Raw genomic sequence first — 21,799 nt, forward strand, 5'->3', positions numbered from 1 at the left:
TCGGCTCTGCAAGAAGAACACAACGGAAGGGAACAGGCAGTCATTCAGCTGGTCAAAAAGATGAGATGTTTGTCAACTAGGGATGCACGATATATCGGCGGCCGATATATTATTAGCCGATAAGTGATAAAATGAAAATATTATTATCGGTCCGATAACAGAATTCTGGCCGATAATTTCCGCCGATATTTTTTAAAGTCCTAATTTAGGCCTACGTAAAGTCCGTCCTGCTACACTGAGCTACTTGAGCTTGGTTGGCTATACTTTTTCCTCAATATAATGTTAGTGGTGTGAATGTATTTCACCATTCACCGCCATTAACCTTAACAGAGCGGAGCTCAGCCCTATCTAGAGCCAGGTTGTCTTGTGCTGGTGTGTTTGCACTTTACCGCGCTGGTCGGGGAAACAAATAAACAAACTCGTTAGTGGGACGAGTACATAAGTAGGCCTAGTTCTAAGTTGTGTTTTAGTATTATATTTGCATTACTTTAGCTTGGGTTTTGTATTTTTACCTAGAAATATGCTAACCATTCGTGCTTCAGTTCCAGACAGGTCATCATAATAAGTTATTAAAACCTTCGGGGCTAACGCCTTTCATTTCTGCTGCAGCAGGTTGTGCGCAACAGAGTAGACATAAGATACAGTCTGAGGGGTTGCAGCTTTATTCAGTTACCCGCAGTTGAAACTAAACCTAAGTTTCCCTCACAAACTCTGATTTGGTCGCTATACTGTAGCTTATTCCAAGCTGAGCGTTTAGTCCTAAATAAAAACGATTCAAACTCTCTAGCCACTCACTCGCAATTCACTGACGTCAGGTTCACATTAAAGGAGCCACACATACTGTAGGGCTAGGCTACTGTTATGTTGTTGACTGCCGTACTATTGAGGACTATTATGAGTTCTGTCCATCATTTGGTGGTAGGTAAAATTACTGCAATAAAATTATGCTTATTAAATGCTTTCCCCAAATCACTTTTTTTTCAAGAGTAATATTATCGGTTATCGTATCGGTATCGGCCACAACAAACCAATAAATATCGGTTACCGTTATCGCCCATAAAATTCCATATCGGTGCATCTCTATTGTCAACTCAAACTAAAATTCACATTGGGGCTCCATCCACTGTGTGAGAAGGACACATTGAGGCTCCTTCGGCTGTGAGAGGACACGTTGAGGCTCCTTTGGCTCTGCCAGAAGAACACAACACAAAGCCTATATAATACATGTGTTTTTAAGTTGAGGGGCCTACATAAGTCTAGGCTCTGCCTAGACAGTGACGCATTAAATGTAGGGATCGACCGATATATCGGCCGGCCGATATATCGGGCCGATATTTCGTTTTTTACGTGTATCGGCATCGGCCGATAAGCAGCTGCATTCGCCGATAGTTCCCCCCCCCCCCCGCATTATTTACATACAGGCGTCCACGGCAGCTCTGTGTTGCTGGAGACGCTGCAATTCACGTGCAGACTGCCCCTCCCCCACGAGCAGAGTGCTGAAAGCCTGCTCTTCAAGACAACAGTAAACTTTAAACTTTCAAAGCATCTTTTAACTGTTTGACTTAGCTGAAATATTGCCATACACTTTGAAGGTGGAAGCAAGTTTGTGGGTCCAAATGGAAAACACAAATGATAGATAGGTAGGCTACTTTTTTAATGCTTAATGATCGTTTATAAAACTGCTTGCCATTGTATTTAGGGAGCTGTAGTAGTTGTAGGCTATCCATATTCATGCGGTAGCTGTTACAAACACTGGTCATATGATTAAGTAGCCTAATGCCAACGTTGTTCCGTGGTATTTGTGGGAGTTTTATTCAGCGACCACCTGGCTGAGTGTTGGACGTGTGTGGTGTGTGTGTCTCCCTCCCTGAATGCCTGTTCTATACATGCTTGCCATTGTATTTAGGGAGCTGCAAATAGCTAAGTTGTAGGCTATCCGTATGCATGCGTTAGCGGTAGCTGTTACGAACACTGGTCAATCATATGATTAAGTAATGCCGACATTGTTCCGAGATATTTGTGGGAGTTTTATTCAGCGACCACCTGGCTGAGTTTTGGACGCGTGTGGTGTGTGCGTCTCCCTCCCCCTCTCCTTCGAGCGGGGCGGAGTTGCCATCGCAGTGATATCAGAGCTTTAATAATGAGAGACGTGTAGTTTATCATGTACCAGACATACCGTATGCCTTACTTGTTTAGAGCCGTTTGCTAACGTTCATTATCCAGTTCAATAGTGGTTCGTCAGCTACCAAACAGAAGTTTGTGTGTGCGTCTGGTCTGTCTCACTCAGTGGGACACATGCATCACAGCGATATGAGAGTGTTGCGCTACCTGAAGGAGAGATTTTAAAACTTTGAGAGATACGTTTTTATACCTTTTGACGTTGATGCCGTTTAGAACAGAAACATCTGACACCACGTTATTTCCACGTTATTTTCCTCTGCTGATTTATGTTCTGTGGTTGACATCTGGCAGCTTTTTTTTTGAAAAATATAGACATAGAAAAATTGAAACCATGCAGTCTAAAATGACAAATCAAGCACTTTATTTCAATAGCTACTTTTCAGGCTTATTGTTTTCTTAAATTATTTAAATGTGTTGACAAAGGACATTTTGTGATGACTTGAATTATGTCTTATAATATGTCAGCAAGCAATGCATCATCAAGGCTGTGTTGTAAGATGTTGATGAAAGCATTTTGCACAGTTAACCATATCCAGTGCACCCATCCATGAGGGTCCGTGTAACGCTTTGCAGTGCTATGTTCTATTTGCAGAATTCACATGAAAAAATATAAAAATAGGCTTAAAAATCCGTTATCCATTCTTTAGGACGGCACAGTAAATGGGTTATTGTTGCATATTTTGATTTTCAATTAAGCACAGTTACGGTTTTCTGTTCAGAAGTTAAAAATTGAAATGATGCGTCAATTTTCTAATTTTCCTTTTTTGAGCTTTTGGTTGGACTGAACCACGAGCACCTGGGGGAGAACACCATCTAGCTGGGCCAGGCTAGATGGTGGAAGAGCGCCGCCTAAGTTGTGCGTGATTTTGACTCATTACTTTAGTGATTAATAACTAAAACTTCGCCGATTTTTGGGAGATGGCACGTTAAACATAACTTTCAGCCTATGTTGAACATATCTACAGTATATTTGAATACCATGGCCATGCCATACCATAGCAAATAATTCCCCAAAGCAGAATTCTTTGCCATCGACGTCAGTCTAGGCTATAGAGGCTACCCCAGGCACTGTTTGACATGGGACATTTTTGCTTATTTAACACTTTACGCTAGACTATGTTTCATTAGGCTAAACGAAGACACAACAGTGAGTATATGCCTAATTTATCAGTTTATCTATTTATTAATTTCAACAGCAAATAGCCTACATTGCTATAGGCTACGGCTCAAGTCCATTGGATCATGTAGGTCTCCAAAGCCTCCCAGAACATGAACATTCTACACACGTACTCATAGGTATCAGAATGCAGCAATGTCTCCCTCTGCATCTGAAGTTTTGATCTCGAACTGACATTATCAATCGCTTGGCACCTTGATGCAAGCTGAACTGTGTTTGATAGGCCTCCATCTCTACATCCGCTGATAAAATGTGATCACCAACACCGCGCGCCAATATGTATCAGGGCAACCCCCTACGCTTGTGGTTCACCCCAACAAAAACGGTAAAAAGGGCAAAAATCCAATATTAACTGAATTTTACTTTTGTTTCCAATCCAGTTTCTGTCTTTTTCTTTATCTTGCGTGACTAATGACACATTTAGAAAATAGCAGCAATTATCTATTTGCTGACCAGTTAAAAAAAATTGAGAATTGGATTATTGAACACATTTTTTATTTGGATCAGATGGATGGAGCAAATAGAACAAAGCACTGCAAAGCGTTACACGGACCCATGAGTTCAATAAATGTTCCTTTTTTAAATTGAGACTTATAACATTTGTTATCATCATTTGTGTAATTATGTGTCATTTGTATGATGTAAATTGAGGGAGCAAAATAAAAGCAGTATCGGCTCAAGAAAATCGGCAGCCTGTATCGGTCATCGGCTAAGGCTGATGGAAAAAAATCGGTATTGGTATCGGCACTAAAAAATCCATATGGTCGATCCCTCCCTACTACAAAGACATTAATGGCTAGTCATTCTAGCTCTGCGAATGCTGCTATGAGTGAAACAAAACATTCACGAAACATAAAATCAAAACAACAAATACAATTGGTTACCTGCATGGGTCAGGAAATACAAACAGGAAATACAAACAAGAGGACAGAGAGATCTGGTCCGCCTGAACAAAATAAATGTGATATTAAAATTTGCACTAAAGCTATCGTGCTTCAAGGTCAAACGAAAATACAAAACCAAATAAAAGTTACAAGACAATACAAAACATCGCTGAAACGCGAGTTATGTGGATGAACATACATAATGATTTTAACAATAGATATAGGACATATATAATACAATTTATAACACTTTTAATGACTTTTAATGCGGACCCTCATTTGCCCAGCTTACCTGCAGTTAACTTCCCTTCTGCTGCAGGACACCCACAATGCAACTACTGTACAGAATAATTCCAAAATAAAAGTCTTGACCCATTTAGCAGGATTTAACAATAACTATATGGAGCACTTTATTAACACCGTTACATCCGCATAAGGTCCGGGGGACGTCCCGTGTTTGTCGGGTATTCATTGAAAATTTGACCCTATTCTAGGCCTACTCAATTTACTTATTGGGCACAACTTTGGCCTTTAATCTCGAAAAAATATATGTTCCACTCCATCTATGGCGGTAGACTTTTAGCATATGATTCAGGAGGGTACAATAAAAACTGTGCACTATAAAAACTATGAGACATTTCTGTTGCAATTTTTTTTGTCTTTTTGGGCTAGACTGACTGGCCTAGGCCTACTGTAAACGCGCATCTCGTCTGTGATTTGCTGGAACAGATTGTTATGTTTTTATGGGCTAGGTTTGCCCAGGTTGTTTTTGTTGCCGTTTTTGGAGCCTGGGCGGTCCACAGAGATCGCGATTTTTTACAGTATATTCAGGAGACAGCTAGCGGTTGGTTAGGTGATGTTTGCAGTAAGTGAAATAAAATGTTTTAGCCTAAAAAAACGCGTGGTATCGCTTAGAGTACCTTTAATGTAAAAATTGTAAATACATTGTCCTACTATTTAATGTCAAAAAGTGTGCTGTGAAAAAGGTCTGTGTCCACGTTTCAGAAATCAAGAAATGCAATCAAGGTTACAAAGACTAAACAGCTATCAACTATGAATTTAAATGTTTGTTGTGGATTTACATACCATGGGGTGATATGCCTACTGACTTGTGCTATATGTTTAATAAGTGATCCAGATCTTGAGTCGTTCCCCATATTGGGTGGTAACATAGGGTGGAAACGAGCAGCAGACAAGTCTTGCTCATGTACAGTATGCGCAAACGAAAATCGGAGGGCTAAACCAGAAACACTCAGGTACAAAACATCATTTCTTACTATGGACCATAGACATAAGAGCGCAAAACTTCCACATTCGCGAGCGCGCTTCATTGACGTCATGGTACGTGCTTGTACGACATTGCCCTGTTTATTTGTGTAAAGGTTGAAAATGGCGGTGGGCAGACACCAACGCTAGAATTAATACTTTTTAAGCTGCTTGTTTGAACAATTGAAACATTACAAACAAGTGAAGGCTGGGAAAGAGTTAGTTATAACATATTTCCGAAAGGAATCCACCAATGGAAACAAAATATACGATGTGTGGCACGTTTTAGGTAACGTTAGGGAAAATCTTTGCAGCCATCAACTGGGTAGTTGTAATTGCAGGGTTGGACATTTCCAACTGGTATAAGGTCTCAAAATATTCAAAACTTTCCTTTGTCAATCACGTCTCTCTATTGACAGAATTATCCGATCACTCTGAAAGGAGTCCGGTGAGGCACTCGTTTTGTCAGTGTTTGCATCTGAATGTATGCATACATAATCGTTTCAAAGCTAGTTGCTTGCTCGCTAGCAAGTAAGAAATTAGCTAGCTTGCTAGTTGACTAGCTGGCTAGCGTGAAGTTGCCTGGCATTCGGAGATTTGACAGCGGAGTGATTGAACAGGTACGTAATTAAAGCTACTTCTCTATTTCTTATAATGCAGCCTATTCATGTTATAATTGGGTACATTTGCAACACGTGCAATACAATACTGCATTGCAAGTCCAATGTGCAACAATTGTTTGCATTTCAGTTCAGTACCCTAATTTCATGTGCATAAGTTGCGTTAACATTTCGCTCCATTCATGTATCAATTGTATAGCGTGATGACATTCACTTTAAGTGTTTCGGCGTCCTGCAGTTGACCTGAACACCTGCATACATGGTGCACATTGTTGTACATGGTTGTACATTACGCTGTGTGGTCAGTCTTTATCGAATTTATCTATTTATTTTTTCAGCTTTAATTGTTGCCTATGTAAAGTTACATCTAGGATAAATTGTACCGTGGTTTGAGTCACCTTTCCTATCGAAATAATACCACGAATGGTAACCCCGTTAACCCTTTCAGCTGCTTTTTTTGTTAGAAATTAGCCTATAGGCAAAAGAACAAAATGCACTTTTGTTACTGTTTTACGCATATTATTTTTTTATTTACTTAAACAAATAAATTGACACCTAACTTGGGTGTCACAATTGATGTCAGACACAATTTCTCTCAGTATAGCCTCACTTACAAACTCATTTCGGTTTATACAATATCAGGAAGATCAGACCTTATCTGACACAATATGCCACACAGTTTCTTGTGCAGGCCATGGTTTTCCCAAACTGAACTATTGCAATTCATTGTAAGCTGACCTACCTGTTTGTGTAGTGAGACAATTTCAGATGCAATAGCACATCTGGTCTTTAATCAGCCAAAGAAGACACGTGTAACTCCTTTGGGTCATTCCACGCCAACTCAGCCACCCATGTACATGACACCTCTCAGATTTTGCTGAAAAGCGATGAAAATATGCCTTATGTTACCAAACAAGGGAATCTGAAGTTTCAGGTCAATATCTCAAACGGTTTGCCCGTGGCGTCCATTTGGGTGCCACGGCCGTAATTGACACATTGGAATTTCACATTTCATCTTTTGCCATTTTTGGAAGCCCATAATGTCTGTTCTAATAGTGGTGGAAGGCTGGAAACTGGTGTGGTAGTTCATTGTGGTCTGTACTACACAATTCTGGAGGCAGAATCAACATTCCTTACTGTTTTGGGTGAGAGGTGGGTCACCAAAGTCCTAAAAAATGTTGACGGCATCTGTGATTTTTCACTTTTTGGGTGGCCTTAGCACCACAATTAATGATCATATTTATTCTAAACCGGATTATTTGTTATATATGGGAACCTTGCTATTGCCAAAATGAATTTGAAAGGTATGGTACCACTGGCGGGGGTTTTATGGGGGTCCAAAAACCCTCTCCGGCAGAGGTGACTTTTGGAACCCCATATTTGGACCCCCAAATGACCATGTGGGCACTTGATGATCCTAATGGGATTTATACCAGATAAAGATACATATTTGTTCTTTCTTTTAATGAAATAACATTTTTGACTATGAAGCTCCATAATATGAATTTTATTCTTCACCAAGTGTGAAGTGTGTCAACAACATCCTCACATGGCCATCGGACCAAAGTCAGATCCCCTGTTGGGTGCCATTCCAACATATCATTTGTTGTGTCAGTGTGCCAGACATCTATGGACGCAGTGCTCGCCAATACAAACTTGATCAAAAGGACCATGACAAAATTATGCCACTGCTTCCACAATTTCTTGGATAATAGTTAAAGACACTATTCAATTAAATATTCAATTCAATTTTATTTGGAGAGTGACAGCGGCAAGGAAAAACTCTTACACTATGTAACATTCTTGTTATTTAGTTCTTACACTATGTAACATTCTTGTTATTTAGTTCTTTAAAAGTTTGATGGCGGGTCTCTTTCATGGGGGATAAGGGGTTAATCCGTGACAGTCTCAGTATTTAATTGTTTGCCATCACTGAGCATAATACTAAGTTATTTCCACTATTTTCATGCTTTATCATCACTAAATTCTCCCTGATCTACATTCCAGACTTCTGGAAACAATGTCCAAAATGGTGCATTATGAAGAATAAAATTCATATTATGGAGCTTCATAGTCAAAAATTTTATTTCATTAAAAGAAAGAACAAATATATATCTTTATCTGGTATAAATCCCATTAGGATCATCAAGTGCCCACATGGTCATTTGGGGGTCCAAATATGGGGTTCTAAAAGAGTCACCTCTGCCGGAGAGGGTTTTTGGACCCCCATAAAACCCCCGCCAGTGGTACCATACCCTTCAAATTCATTTTGGCAATAGCAAGGTTCCCACATATAACAAATAATCCTGTTTAGAATAAATATGATCATTAATTGTGGTGCTAAGGCCACCCAAAAAGTGAAAAATCACACATGACGTCAACATTTTTTAGGACTTTGGTAATCCACCTCTCACCCAAACAGTAAGGAATGTTGATTCTGCCTCCAGAATTGTGTAGTACAGACTACAATGAACTACCACACCAGTTTCCAGCCTTCTACCACTATTAGAACAGACGTTATGGGCTTCCAAAAATGGCAAAAGATGAAATGTGAAATTCCAATTTGTCAATTACGGCCGTGGCACCCGAAATTCAAATGGACGCCACGGGCAAACCGTTTGAGATATTGACCTGAAACTTCAGATTCCCTCGTTTGGTAACATTAGGCATATTTTCACCGCTTTTCAGCAAAATCTGAGAGGTACCGTGTACATGATACCCCGATTTTGGCTGTTTTCACTTGGAATGACCCCTTTGTTAGTTAGGCTACTCTTCATTGGCTTCCTGTAGCAGCCAGAATTAAATTCAAATCCTTCACTCTGGCCCATAGGGCACTTACTGGATCTGCACCTTGCTATTTGAATTCCATGATCCAGCTCAACTCGCCCACTGCAGTCCTCTGATGAGCGTCTGCTGTGTTGACCTTCCATTAACGCTAAGAGGTCACAATCAAAACACTTTTTCTTTGTGGTTCCTCATTTCCTCACACTGGAATGAGTTGCCTAGTGTTCTGCATTTTTGTGATTAGTTTTTGGACTTTCCAGAAGTTGAGACTCATCTGTTAATCTTGCAGTTAGTGAATTCTCTTACAAAGTTATGGTTTGTGTGTCTTTATGGTTTTTGTTAATATGAAAACACATTATTTTTCATAGTTGATATTAGATATTGTTATTAATATTGGTGTTACTCTAATTTTTAACAAATGTAGTGTTCAGGGCTCCACACTGCGACCAAATGCTCACATTTTGTGACCAAAATTTGAGAATGTGCGACCAGTAAATTTGCCACTTTTTTTTTTTTTTTACATGTTAAACGTGGAAGGGGCCCGTCAATGAATCTGAAATATGTGGCAGGCCAATGACTGTGAGAAGAATAGGGAATGGCCACTGTAAGTGACTAATTTGTGGACGGGGAGGGTCCTAGAGATAATCGAGCGCGCATAAACATCTGTGGGAAGGAGACGAATTTAATGTCGGGAAGACTGGCTGCGAGAATTCAGCTGGTTGAGGTACTGTAAGGAGACGAACTCCATGAACTGTGAATGTTGCAGTCGTTCCCCAGAACTGCGGGAAACACAAAGTTTGCTGACAGTGCAGGCACTTCGCAGTTTAAACACAATACACTAACTAAACACAATCTTAGCCTCAAGTATTGTTTTGTGTGAAATGACCGAAAGGTTACTAAGCACTTTGTTACTAAGCACTTTTTTATTCTGAATGTATATTTTTTAATATTTGTACTGTCATGACAGTCATGGTGCTGTCAGTTTACCTTCTATGTTGCTTCTTCAAAAGTGCACAATAAAATGTGGCACTGAATTTGAAACAGCACATTGTAATTTCTGCGTCTATTATCAAAGTATTTATTAGTAATACAGTGGAAATTAGTAGAAATGTGAATATTTGGTTAGCATGTTGATTTACGGTGTGTGCCCCTAAATTTTCTGGTTGCGCACGTAAAATGTTCAGTTGGGGGCCACTGTGCTCCTAGTGAAAAAAGCTAGTCTGGAGCCCTGGTGTTCATATACTGAGTCGCTTTGTAAAGTGACCTGACAGAAGCATACAGTGGTAAATATTGGGAGAACCTACTATTAAACTGACAAATAAATTAACCTCCATTATTATTCCAAATTAAGTAGTTTATCAGATAGTGGCACAGTAGTGGCATGGCACACGATGAGAAGATGTATGAGTGAGCAATTTATTAACCAGTGAATCACAAGCTTAAATGTAACCAAAGCCAAGCAGTGCACTATTTTGCGGTGGTTGCTTATTACAGTGTATGCATAGCAATTCACTATATTGTTATCTGATGGCTTCTTTTTTTCATTGCATGGAAAGCAGTGCACTATATTGGGACATTCTGTGTCAAATCAGATAAGGTTGTTGCTGCACCGTCTCAGATTTTGTTCAAACCTTGTCTATATCAAGAATGGTTCCCAAAACCAAGGCATATAATTTCTGTTAAAATCCTGTCTTCAAATAATTTTCAGCCCTTGAAATTACTTCAGGTTTTCAGCCTGGAGTACCTGTGAAGCAATGTTTTGAGATATTGATATAATAGAAATTATTCTTCATAGGCAGCCCCAATTTTGTAGGGTGAAAGACAAGCATGTTCTCAGCATGGCCGAACCATTAAAAGTTTGTACTAGTGTTGCACGATGTATCGATACTAGAAAGGTATCAGGATCCCTTCACGCAAAAAACGATACGATTTCCGATGTTTTTAGAATTGGTACTTTATTAAAATAATAACGTTCTGCGTCTGTGTAGACTGCTCCCACTCTCCATGCTCCTTGCACGCATCTAAGCAAGTGGGCGTGTCAAACAGGCAGCGCTGAGTGAGTGAGTGAGTGGGCAACCAACGTCAACATAGTTCTTTGCCGACAGTCCTCGGCTTGTGGATAAAACAAAAGGTGAAGTGAATTCTGGAACTATTTCGGATACATCATAGTGAAGGCAAGCCATCAGGTACACAGAGGCCCGTTTGTAAAATATGTTTCAGAGTAAAATATGTTTCAGAGTCATTCAAAAGCAATAGGCTACGCATATCCCAGCATTTTTAAAGAGTTCAAAGAACGACAGGTTAACAAATAGGCTATAGAAAACACCACTACATGATTAGTGCCAAGTTCATCTCTTCAGTTTTTGTCTAAACTAATTGAAATGAGTATGGTTTTCTTGGATAAAGCGAACCTTCCTTCATCAGTGAATTTTGACGAGACATAACGACTGATCATATAACGTGATGAAAACGCAATGTTCACGCTAGTATAACATCTATCTATAAAGCAAGAAGCGTCTGTGTGTCTGTCTGTCTGTCTGTCTGTGTGTCTGTGGCACGCATATCTCACTGTCCGTTTGTCAGACTGATTTCAGGTAGCAGGTGTCTTGCTATGGGCATGAGTAAGTGCAGTGCCAAATTTGACGTTGTTTGAATAAGAAATGCAAAAGATATTGTTAAATATATCGGTAAAAGAAGCACATTGGCTTTCGCCGCTAGCCACTCCCCCTCCCACACACCACTGTACTGTAAGCTACCAGTGAGTATAGAAGCAGGGCTTTGGCAGAGCTGGATCAGTGTAGGTTACACAGGTAAAAACGTAACATGTCTGACCTCAACAGTAAAGTGAACTCCGCGGATTTTGCAACAACACGCCAAGACACAGTATGCAGTGGCTCTTCAAAATGACGTAAAAAATGATGTGCAATAAACGGACACTTCAAATAGCCCAGGCTACTTTGGACTGTCTTTAGACTTTGAATAAGCAAACGACATTTCCAACTGCAAGGTCTTAAATTGAAACGAGCGATAATGGTCCCGAATTAAAGAACGTCTCAGAATGCCACACATGCAAAGCATAACCAGCGACAAGCAACGAGTGGCAGACAGAGTGTGATGTCACTTATAGGCCACCAGAGACTGTTTTTGAGTCACACCGTTGCAAATTTCATATGATGCCACCATTCCACAAAATGGTTTGTTTTCTCTATCATCAAGTTATTCAATAGGCTAAGCATATAGCCTTGACTCAAAACAGCTGTTAGGATTATGTAATTTTCATTTGTAAAAAATGTCACATGTAGCCATGCTTAAATTCTGCTCACTTCACATTTATTATATTATTATATTATCTGTAGGCCTATTCATTATTGAATGCTTACCTGGAATTATGTTTTTCCCTATTCTATTTTCCAAGCTGGCCTACCTGCAGGCATGTAATTGGGCTACAGGAATAGCATGTTTGAACGGGCACTGCACTAGTTACCATAACTTGCAAACGATCTATTTAATATTCGGTCAGTACTACTGGTAATGTTTGTCATATGGCATGCAGACTGCAATTTGTTCAATAATTATTGCCCAGATGTAGGATAGGCTACTCGATGTGCGCTAATTAAAGCCCACAGCATATAATAGCCTACCACTGAAGCGTGTTGAGTCCTAATAATAATAGCGCCATTTGTTACATGGTAGCAAATAATGTTATCAAAGAAATATACGTAATGTACACAGATATATTGCAACAGGTAGCCTAATGGTGTAGGCCTATCTGACGAAGACCTGGTTGGAACGTTGTACTTGTACACTGGTACCCTTTGCAACTGTCAAAGAAATCCCATAAACACGGGAAGGCCTTGGGTAGCCTATCAGATGGCCTAAAGATTAGGCCCCTCTGCATAGCATTCAGTGTTGCATGCAGTAATTTCAACACTGACTTTGATCTAGCCTACTTTGGCTATTTAAAGGTAGGCCTACTTTATTGCCAAAACACAACACAATGTAAATGAACTATAACAAACAATAGAGGATTTAATCACACACAAATTCCTATTTTACTGACTATAAAAAATAATAATTATGTAGGAAGTTTAGAACCCAGAATTGACCTGCACACTACAAAAGTGCACCAAATTCAACACAAATGAATCAATACACTTGGAGTAGGTCTGCGCCCTTTCTTTTCCAGATATTTTAGGATTTCGCCGTGGTATCGTTTCAGTATCGAGCATCGAGATATTTATGGCAGGTATCATATCGAAGTCATAATTTTGGTATCGTGACAACAATAGCTTGTACGGCATACTCATTGCATACTCTACAGTGGGCATTACTTTGAAATGGTAACGAAAATCGAAATCTGCTTTTGATAGCCTACCGGGGCCGCTCCACAAAACGGAAAAATATCTTAATTTGCTGTCTACGTTATTGTCAGTGTTGGGGGTAATGCGTTACAAAGTACAATTCAAATTTCAGTAATTCGTTACAGTTACTGAATAACTGTAACGTCCATTCCTGCGTTTTTTGATATCTCTAATATATTGATGTATTGTTTCCATAGGCATGCAGTGATTGCTTATTGAAAATATAGATTAGCCTAGACACATTATTACATTGTAGAGATATGTGCAGGACAGAGCACGCATTCTCTTGCACCGCTCTCCCTCAAACAGGTTGGCTTCAGCCCGCACCTCCCCTACGCAAATCAAAACAGTGTCTTCAAGAACTGTTCATGCAGACTACAACTGGCGCGGTGTAGCCTACACAACTTTGTTCAAAATTGATGCATTCAAGTTACCTTCGCAAAGTTAGTGTTATAGCCTACTTATCACAACGTTGTCAATCGCAAACGCTAATTTATTCTAACGTCTCTCTACGGAACCTGCTTAATTTGCAGAGGATGAAGAGAAAGCACCTTTTTGATAATTGAGCCAGTAGAGAAATAACTGTTCAGAACTAATCTGTAGCCTAGGGTAGGCTTCTGCAGAAAACAATGTTGTTGGCGATTTAATACTATCTAGGGACGTTTTTAACAGGCTACGCAATAGAGGCTTAGACAACTATGACCCACGTTTTGTTTTCGGAAATTCATTTGCCCTACTTCTTGACTGCAATGCAGTCAATTGACTGCTTGACAGGTTATTTTTCTTTTTCTGTACAATAAACAAATACATCTGCTTTATGCCGCAGAAATACGCACTTGGCCAGCCTATAGAACGGGCACATTTTGGAGAGAATAGAGAATGTACGCACGCAAGAATCTGTAGGCTATTTGTGGCGGGTTACCAGCAAACAATGTTTAGTGCATTAACTCAAGACCTCAAACGTTTTCTAAACAATAAAAACAGAAAGGATGCAGCAGGCAGCAAATGTAGATAGAAGGAGATAAAATGCGTGAGCATGTCACACTATCCAGGGACGTGCTCACACAGCTGTGGTAGCGGGGGCAGGAGGATTAGGCAACTGTTAGCGCAGGCTTTATATAAAATTATTCAACAGAAGCCTTATTAAATAAAGGCCTGCCTTGCACAAAATAAAGGCCTGTGGTTTGCGCAGCCTACACTAAGTAGGCTAAATAACAGACCCGCCACAATATGCGGTATGATGATTTTTTACGAGCAAGATGTTTTTGGTGCCCTACCCGCACTGCATGTTCTTAAATAACAATGAAATATCATCAGTAATATTCAACCATTATTTTGTGTAAATGGGCAATGCATTGGCTTAGACACCAGGGGCCATATTCACAAAGCCTTTTGTCTTACCACTAGGAATACTCCTAAATAGCAATAAAATATTTTAGCTAGGAGTTTCTCTTATTAAGTTATTCACAAAGCCTTTCAGACCTACTCTTAGTAAGGAAAAATGACAACTCCTAAACTAAGAGTGATTCTTCGTTGCTATGGATGACGTCATTACTCATGCACAAGCTTGACTGAAGTGACCACCTTGATTGACTGATAATTGTAACGCGGGAATGATTCCAAACACCTCCCTTACGATGATGAGTGACAGGTCACAGATCTGAGAATGCGTGCGCTACACAAGGACGGAAGATGATGAATAACTGAATAAAAAGGCCTAGCCAAAATGAATCGAGTAAGGCAAAACAAATAGCTTAGCCTAATGAAACATACGGATTGATGCAGTATCTTTGTAACATTATTAAATTAATCTTTCACTATGCCTATGCCTACGTTTGCAAAGAGGAGAACGTTTTAATTCACACTAACGTTACATTTATTTAAACATGTTGACAATGAGTAGCCTAGTTTTGGTTGTTGTTGGTGGCGTTATTGCATGGTAGTTATGCCTACAATGCAAAATTGCTTCCTCGCGATTGGAAGCTCCTGTAGCCGCATAGGATTTCAAAACATTGCGACATGAAATGCCACAAAAACCGGTTTGTGAATAGGTCTTAGTGAGTTAGGAGTCCTCTCGACTTCTTTTAAGCTGTCCCAGAGGTGCGATTTGTTGGGGGCAGGGCTGGATTAACAATTCATAGACCCCTGGGCACAAATGTCTGATGGCCCCCCCTGCCCCCCAGCCAACTGAATCGGGCGGTCAGTTAATAGGCCTATATCGTGAAGATTTTTCTTGCCATCTAAGGCACGAGCGCATCTGTGAGGCCAAGCCTCACCAAGTAGCCCGTTTGTTTACAACTAACATTAATTAAACTGCTTATAGGCTATGCTGAAATAGTTTTTAACATTTCGAATATCAGTGTCGGGTGAATTAGGAAATGTTCTCAAAGTAGCCTTATGGCTGAAAGCTGCTTGGGATCCCCCCCTGTCAAGCAATAACCATACAAACGCGCTGCCTGCTCTCATTGTTTCAAAAGTAGTAATTTCGGCTTTGTCGGAACTGGCCATTGTAGGCTAGGCTACGTAAAAATAAACTTCCAAAACTAACGAAAAATATTTATCTTCTTTCAGTTGATTCAAAAGTTTCCAAAAAGTTAAAAACAGATGACGTGATGTGCATCATTGACATAATGCGCAAATAATATAGCCTAGATATTCCAATATATTCATACATGTGTTTATTTTAGGGAAAAATCAAACGTCATTTTTGAGCAATTTTGACAGCCCTAGTCCACTGTAGGCTACAATCGGCTATTAACACCTTCCACCTAACCCCGGTGAGTGGGGGTCGCTATAATGTGTGTGAAATAGCACCATTGAGTTGCCTATGCGACATACATACATCTGTCCTCTGTCAAATAAAGTTGCATGTATAGCTCTGAACAAAACCGTTCAAGAGTTATTTAAGGAGAAGTCGAACGTGTGTTTTGTTTCATTCGTCCCTCCTGGCTGGGACAAATGAAACAGCATGGGGGACAAATGAAACATAGCCTACAGCTTAAATTATGTAAACCTCCCACAACTTCAATATTTGACAACATATCATGAATGGCATAGGCGCCGGTGGGTGCTCCGTCGCTCGAGCACCCACGGAAAATATCGATCACCCACGTGTGCCAGCTTACAGTCCCGGCTAAATTTAAATTAATTTAAAATCAAACATCGCAGTTGATGTTAAATTCAGCATCTCTCATAATGTGATTGGTTATGTTGCTGTCAATCCCCTACTTCATATCCTAACCACCAATGAGAGCGTCTCTCGTATGAAAATTCCTGACACTTCCCACCTGAAGAATTAACGCAAGGCCTTAGTAAACAGCCCCGAATGTTTAAAATGTATATAGCCCTGAATATCATTTTAAAAGTAGTCTGGCAAAGCTTATTGTTTTGTGACACAGCTAAACACTGGTACCTCATAGAACGTCTATAACATAGCCTAGGTGGTCGCAACTCGCAAAAGTAAAGCAGATAGAAAGAACTCAAGCAAATCTAGCCTACAACACGCAGACAGCTTAATGCACAGGGGAGAGAGAGCGCGCGCACAGGTGTTTTATGATTGTTGGCTTCTGATGGTATCTTGCTAATTCACTGACAACAAATACAGTTGCATGTATAGCTCTGAACAAAACCGTTCAAGAGTTATTTAAGGAGAAGTCGAACGTGTGTTTTGTTTCATTCGTCCCTCCTGGCTGGGACAAATGAAACAGCATGGGGGACAAATACAACATAGCCTACAGCTTAAATTATGTAAACCTCCCACAACTTCAATATTTGACAACATATCATGAATGGCATAGGCGCCGGTGGGTGCTCCGTCGCTCGAGCACCCACGGAAAATATCGATCACCCACGTGTGCCAGCTTACAGTCCCGGCTAAATTTAAATTAATTTAAAATCAAACATCGCAGTTGATGTTAAATTCAGCATCTCTCATAATGTGATTGGTTATGTTGCTGTCAATCCCCTACTTCATATCCTAACCACCAATGAGAGCGTCTCTCGTATGAAAATTCCTGACACTTCCCACCTGAAGAATTAACGCAAGGCCTTAGTAAACAGCCCCGAATGTTTAAAATGTATATAGCCCTGAATATCATTTTAAAAGTAGTCTGGCAAAGCTTATTGTTTTGTGACACAGCTAAACACTGGTACCTCATAGAACGTCTATAACATAGCCTAGGTGGTCGCAACTCGCAAAAGTAAAGCAGATAGAAAGAACTCAAGCAAATCTAGCCTACAACACGCAGACAGCTTAATGCACAGGGGAGAGAGAGCGCGCGCACAGGTGTTTTATGATTGTTGGCTTCTGATGGTATCTTGCTAATTCACTGAAGAAATACTTATGATTATGGATAGAAAGAACATTCTGAAAAGGAAAGGAGTAAGGCAATGAGGAGCAATGCTATAGTGGAATACTCATGTTGCTGTATCAGCAGATGAGAAGGACCTGAGAGTGCCACTGACGACATGACTGCCTCATAGAGAGATAGAGATAGATAGATAGATAGATAGATAGATACTTTATTGATCCCCAAGGAGAAATTCAAGGGTCTCAGTAGCATACAGACATCACACACAACATGCACTTACAGCAGAAATGGTAAACATAAGTATAAGTATAAACATATAACTAAACTCCACTGTACAATAAAGACAGTAGAAGATAAGAAAACTAACAAAACTAAATGCTAAATACACTATATAAATTAAATTTAAAAAGTCCAATGTGCTTGAGGGTGATCAAGCATAAGAAGCTTGTAGTGACAGGGCCGGGACTGGTAAGGTGCTCAAGGGAGTGAGTGTCATGCTGAAGATGCAAAAAGTAGTCCAACCATAGTCCTTTAATTAAGGTGAATAGGGTAACATTTTTAAATAATAGACATCACCATGAAACTTCCTCAGTTGATTACTTACACAAGTATGAACAAAAGTTTTTGAAATTCGAATATTTAATTATGCAAATTAGGCATTATCTCATTAAATATGTGCAAATTTTCATATATTTTCGGTAGATAGATCTGAACATATGATAAAGCCAGGTACAAAATATTTTTTTCATTTTGTTTGCATACAAGATGGAAATAAAATTACAGAGGGATTTCAGGATATCTGCTTTCATTACCTAGGAAATCAGAATATACTGTCCATAGGCCAAAAATATATATTTTTGATTAAAATGTCACATAAATCAGGCCAGGAATGATTTATTAACAAATCCCTCTGTAAATATCTTATCTTATATATTATATCTGGAAAGTTTGGTGTACATAGGTGCTACATAGGCTGAGATGTTTCTACTTGAAAATGAGAAAAACTCAATTTGAGAAAACAGCCTTGGAACACAGCCAAGAGATCCCGTTCTCAGCCTAGACTCGCCTTTGAACTTTCGCGATTGGTTGCGGTTACAAAGGAAGTGTCCATATTTGGATGGCACAACGTCGTGCAGGAAAAACAGAGCTTTCCAACGGTACTACACATGATATGTTTTGTATCACGGTCGCGGTAGAGCATGAAACGTTAGAAGACTAAGTTTTGGTGAATTTAGGAGAAATATACAGGCGCGAGTAGACAAAATGTAATGAAATAAACACCTAAATGTGTAAATCGGACTTTGTTTTTGTAGTAGTGTGAAAGAATACATGCTAAGGTAGCAAATTAGCCCAAAATCTCAAAATTGACCAGTGCATGAAAAAACGATGTTTTCACCTGCCGTGTCTCGCCTTAAGTGTGCATGGCAAGGTGCTCAAGAGAGTGAGTGTCATGGTGAAAGTGCAAAAAATAGTCCAACAGTGCAACAGTGCAAGAATAAGGTCTAGAGACCAGCATAAATAATATGGACAAATAGGAGAGTAAAGTATAATGTAGACTAGGGATGTTAACCGGTAGCCGTTTAACCGGTGGTTGACCGAATCAACGTTGACCGGTTAAAATTTTGTGCCGCCGGTTAAAAAAAACAAACAAAAAAAAAATACTATTTTTAAAGCTCCTGAATGCCAGCCAGCGTCTGTTATTACACTGCGCACACACGGGGCGATATGATCTCTCTTGAAAATAAAAATAAATTTAAAAATGTAGAAATGGTTCTGATCGTTATTACACCATTCTCACCCATTCTCACAATCATTTTGACGTGAGAAGTTAAGTGTTGCGTGTAGCCTATTGCAATCCTGACTGCAATATTGTGACAAACTTCACTGCTTGTTAGTGGCTGCGTGTTGACTATGGCATGATGATAATTGTAACAATGTAATGGCAAACGAAGACACGAAAGACTAACTTAGATTATGCCTACTTGTTGTGTTTTATTATTTATCTGTACTTAAATGGCATGACGACAGGAACTTATTGCAAAGGATTTTGTGCAGCACGCTACAGAGGCTGTTGGCAATCGGTACGTTTTTTTACGAAGACGTTGGTTAATATACTTTCCTGTAACACCACCAAATGTAGCGTTCTCTGTTTGTGACTTTGTAACGTGAGCTTTTTATAGCCCGAGCTTGGTGCCGCGTTACATGAAAGGTCGACGTTGTGCGTAATGTGTGCCTGTGCGTGGGTGCGCAGGGAAAGCAATTATTTTTCTCAAAACAAAACCCTTATTCCTCCACAAATAGTGGACAATGATTGGGGAAAATGTATAATACAAAGGGCACGAACTAACATTGTGTGACGGGAGCCTAACCATTCTAAAATGGGGGGATAACTTGTTTCACGGGCAGAGAAAGACGCGCCACAGGACACGGGTATTCAATTGGTATAAATGGCAGTTATAGAATTTTCGGTGACCGACTTTAACCGGTTAATGAGGCTCAGTGGCCGGTAGTGTTGTCACGATACCAAAATTATGACTTCGATACGATACCTGCCATAAATATCACGATGCTCGATACTGAAACGATACTACGGCGAAATCCTAAGATATCTGGAAAAGAAAGGACTCATACCTCCTCCAAGTGTATTGAGTCATTTGTGTTGAATTCGGTGCACTTTTGTAGTGTGCAGGTCAATTCTGGGTTCTAAACTTCTTACATAATTATTATTTTTATAGTCAGTAAAATAGTAGGCCTACTTTGTGTGATTAAGTCCTTTATTTTTTGTTATAGTTCATTACATTGTGTTGTGTATTGCCAATAAAGTAGCTTTAAATAGCCAAACTAGGCTAGATCAAGGTCAGTGTTGAAATTACTGCATGCAAATCACTGAATGCTATGCAGAGGGGCCTAATCTTTAGGCCTTCTGATGTACAGTAAAGGCTTCCCTAGGCCTTCCAGTGTTCATGGGATTTCTTTGACATTTAAGGGAAAAATGTGAGGATAGTCTTCTTTGCGCCCAGTATACAAGTACGACGTTCCAACCACTCTGGTCTTCATCAGATAGGCCTACACCATTACCTGTTGCAATATGTCTGTGTGCATTCCTACGTTAGCCTACGTCTATTTCTTTGATAACATGATTTGCTACCACGTAACAATAACCCGCTATTATTATTAGGACTCAACACGCTTTGGTGGTATTATATGCTGTGGGCTTTAATTAGCGCATTTCGGGTAGCCTATCTTACATCTGGGCAATACTTATTGATCAAATTGCAGTCTACATGCCATATTACTAGTAGTACTGACCGAACATGAAATAGATTGTTTACAAGTTATGGTAATGTTATTCTGGCGTGAACATTGCGCTTTCATCACGTTAGCACCCTATGATTACAGCTCGTTATGTCTCGTCAAAATGATTACAGCTCGTTATGTCTCGTCAAAATTCATTGATGAAGGAAGGTTCGCTTTATCCCAGAGAACCATAGTCGTTTCACTTAGGCTAGACCAAAACAGAAGAGAAGAACTTGGCACTAACCATGTAGTCGTGTTTTCTATAGCATATTCGTTAACCTGTCGTTCTTTGAACAAAAATGTTGGGATATGTCTGCGAGGTGTTTAGCCAAGTTCCATGCGTAGCCTACTGCTTTTAAATGACTTTGAAACATATTTCACAAACGGGCCTCTGTGTACCTGATGGCTTGCCTTCACTATTCGCGATGTATCCGAAATAGTTGCAGATTCACTTCACCTTTTGTTTTATCTACAAGGCCGAGGACGGTCGGCAAAGAACTACTGTATGTTGACGTTGGCTGCGCACTCACTCACTCAGAGCTGCCTGCTTGACACGCCCACTTGCCTAGATGCGTGCAAGGAGCAGTGAGAGCAGCAGTTCACGCAGACACAGAACGTTAATTTTAATATAGTATCGATTCTAAAAACGTCGGAAATCGTATCGTTTTTTGCGTGAAGGCATTGTGATACCTTTTTAGTATCGATACACCGTGCAACACTAGTGGCCGGTTAAGATTTTTTTAAATATTTCGCCATCCCTAATGTAGACAAGGTAATATAAAAAAACTATGTCAGTGCAAGAATAGGTTGAGGTAATAGGGTTATAGCCATTCATTTATTCAGTATTGTAGCAGAAGCCTGACCGCAGCCATTGATCATGTGTGCTAATATAGCATGAAAAACAGTGTAGCAGTAAAAC

The 21,799-nt window shown here is 39.8% G+C and overlaps 1 protein-coding gene across 1 annotated transcript in view; it reads left to right on the top strand.

Moving 5' to 3' along the window:
- Positions 1–5,631: 5,631 nt before the first annotated feature.
- ncoa1 (nuclear receptor coactivator 1) overlaps positions 5,632–21,799 on the top strand; it is a 189,332-nt gene continuing 173,164 nt past the window's right edge. Inside the window, exon 1 of the mRNA XM_076272387.1 lies at positions 5,632–6,128. The gene's annotated coding sequence lies outside the window, so the exon portion shown is untranslated. The remainder of the gene's footprint in view (positions 6,129–21,799) is intronic.

Source organism: Alosa pseudoharengus, unplaced genomic scaffold, assembly GCF_046254945.1.
Source record: "Alosa pseudoharengus isolate Yale_2024_CS ecotype anadromous, Long Island Sound unplaced genomic scaffold, YU_APseudo_1.1 YU_APseudo_1.1_scf_7, whole genome shotgun sequence".
Classification (NCBI taxonomy): domain Eukaryota; kingdom Metazoa; phylum Chordata; class Actinopteri; order Clupeiformes; family Clupeidae; genus Alosa; species Alosa pseudoharengus.